The sequence below is a fragment of the Triticum dicoccoides genome, chromosome 6A, assembly GCF_002162155.2.
Source record: "Triticum dicoccoides isolate Atlit2015 ecotype Zavitan chromosome 6A, WEW_v2.0, whole genome shotgun sequence".
Lineage (NCBI taxonomy): Eukaryota > Viridiplantae > Streptophyta > Magnoliopsida > Poales > Poaceae > Triticum > Triticum dicoccoides.
This window is the reverse complement of record NC_041390.1, coordinates 224,809,063-224,812,238: the sequence shown is the minus strand read 5'-3', so window position 1 is coordinate 224,812,238 and position 3,176 is coordinate 224,809,063.

Here is a 3,176-nt window from a genome sequence, read left to right as displayed (position 1 = left end):
GCGAGCAGGGTCGCCGACGTCGGGGTCGGAGAAGGCAGTGGCGGCGAGGCGCGCTGCACACGGGAGCCGGGCGGCACGGGAGAGCGGCGGCAGAGGCGGGCCCGACACGGCCCGGTTCGGCCCGGGGCGGGCCGGATCTGGGCCCCGGGTGCCGCGGCGAAGTGGGCGCGGGCGCGGGGACGCGTGGCGGCGTCTGAGTGGTTGGAGGCGGCGGTGCGGCTGATGTGGCGGCTCTCCATTGGCCAGAATGAGGTGGCTCTGGAGTGGACGCGTCCGCCGGTGAGACGGACATGTCCGGCGGCGCGATGAAGAAGAAGGTTAGGGTTTCATCCGCGAAAATTTCAGGGGAGGCCACATATTTATATGTAGAGGGAGCTAGGAGAGTCCAAATGAGGTGCGGTTTTCGGCCACACGATTGTGATCAAACGACCGAGATGATGGAGGGGGTTTAGATGGGTTTGGGACACTTTGAAGGGGTGTTGGGCTGCAACACACACCAGGCCTTTTTGGTCCCTTGGTTAACCATTGGAGTATCAAACGAAGTCCAAATGGCACGAAACTTGACAGACGGTCTACCGGTAGTAAATCAAGGCCGCATGACAAGTCTCGGTCCAATCCGAAAACGTTTAACGCCCGCACACGAAAAGAGGTAGAAAGGGACACCGGGTGACATAGGAGCGCCGGGTTGCAAAACGGACGAACGGGGAAAATGCTCGGATGCATGAGACGAACATGTATGCAAATGAAATGCACATGATGACATGGTATGAGATGCATGACATGCAAGCAATGACAAGACAACAATAGCGAATAACTGGAAGACACCTGGCGCATCGGTCTCGGGGCGTTACACATGGTTGCGACGGTAACCGAACTTGGCGATCCGACAGGTTACACTGGTCGTCGTGGGAACTTGGTGAATCTGAGGTCTTCGGGGTCGACGGTAGTTGTACATCTCATAGTGGAACTTGACGGATCCGATGCCTCCGGACGTAGTGGTACATGTTTGTTTTTCGGAGAGGTACTTGGCGTTCTTCGGTCATAGGTACTTGACGTTTTGCTACCCGGGTCTTCGGCGACGGTACTCGTACACACTCCGTAGATGTTCTGGGTCGTCACCAATCATAGTCGATGTAGTTGAACTTGATGGTCGTCGACGTCGTGGTATTTGGTATCTTGGCGCCCTCTTGGGCTTGACATCGACGAAACAGACGTGACGATGGATACTTCGTGTCCAGCGGCAGCAATAGGATGGTACACGGGGTAGGGGTATTCGGCGACAATGTGTAGAAGGAAGGCGAGGTGGAGCTCGGGGAAGGAGCATGGCGCGGCAGAGGAGGGTCCCCAGCGTGCGGGGTAGCTGCCTGGAGCTACTCTGGTGACCTGCAGCTCGCAGCCGGCGGCTGAAGCGAGCGCTCCTCTCGGGAAGGGATCCTGCTCGATCCAAACGAGAGGAGGCGAGCATGGAGGGAGGAACGGGCGATGGGGCCACCGGAGTTTGCTGCCTGAAGGACGAGCGGGGAAGGGACGAGGCTGGCGGATCGGGCCGGGAACAGGCGTCGGCGGCAGGGAGGCGGCGATCTCATGAGGATGGAGGGGGCAGGGTTAGACCGAGGGGATCGGGAGAGATGGATGCGCGTGCGTGCGCTCCCTGGTGACGGCGCCAGGAGGAAGGAGGCAGGGAAGATGGGTCGAGAGGAAGATGGGATCGGGCAGCGCGGCGCTGGAGGGAAGGAGATGGGATCGAGAAGCAGGAGAGATGGGGGATCGAGCGCTCAGCTCTCTTGGCGGCGCAAGCAGGGAGACAAGGAGGAGGGGATCGAGGGAGAGGGTTCGTTGTGCCTAGGTTAGAGCAGGACGCCGGCTGGGCCTTGGGCCTTTTTGGTCAGGCCGCAGGAAGAGAGTCCCAGGCTGTTGGGCTGAACAGTGAGGCCCAAGGGGCACTACTGCTATTATTTTTCTATTTCTTCAGACAGAAATATAAAAAGGAAAGAACAGGAAAAAAGGAGAGGAGCTAGAGAAATATACAAATATACTCGTGATCCTGAAAATGTGCTCTATTTAACAAAATTGGTTTGGAGATTTTTAAAGGAAGTAAAAATAATTCAAATTTGAATTAAATTCAAACTTGAACCATTTTAAACCCTAACCAAAACAATTCCAATAGAGATGAAATTTGATAGAGAGGCTAGGAACACGGTGTTAGAATATTGAGGCAAAGATGAACATTAAAAGAGAAGGGAAAGTGACACTTATCAAAAGAAGGAAGTAGAGGGAAGGAGAAGGTGATGAAGCAAGATTCATGCATGGAACATGCAACAACTTATTACATATGAAAAACACACAATGCACATGATGACATGATGAAATGCAACATAAAATAAAAGGGCAGGCACAAATGAAACACACGGCGAAACTGGGAACATATGGAAGTTTTCTCGAACATCAGTCTCGGGGCATCACAGTACCAATCAACTGTTAATGAGTGGGCTAAATTGATCAATGCCCCTGAAGAGCATGAAGATGACTTGGATGTCTATGCCAAGAAGAAGAAAGACCACAACTCTATGGCCAACATGTACAAGGAAACTAGACAAAGCATTGAAAACTCATAAGCTTGGGTCTGTTCACTATTTGTTGTCTGGATTGGCCACTATCAACACCATTCTGAGGCATACTTTGTTGCCAAAATCTGGAGATCACAAGATGATCATAGGTCATTCTATCAACTTGCTGCAACTGTTTGATGTGCCCTAAAATTTTAAAGTCATGAGCCTGATTGTGGAAACAATCAAGAGGATAGCTGCAGATCAGAAGAGATCTTGTGGGTATGCTCCACATATTCAGGTGCTCATCAACTCCAAGATGGGCACAGGCACATATCTTTTGGACAAGAAGCATCTACCCTTGAGACCAGATTTTGAGGACAACACTGTTGTCATGAATGAAGAAGATCCTACAAGTGTGCAGGCACAAGAAAAGAGAAAGAAAGCAAAGGCTGACAAAGCTGCAAAGATGCCAAGTGTTGAGGAGGCATCTCAAGTGTTCCTTAAAACCAAACAAGATCAACTTGCATATCTGATTCAAGCAACCTTGAGGATAGAGAAAGGCTTGGCCACCCTGACTCAAAACCAAGAGAGCTTGGAGAGTATCATTGAAACCAAGTTATATGATCT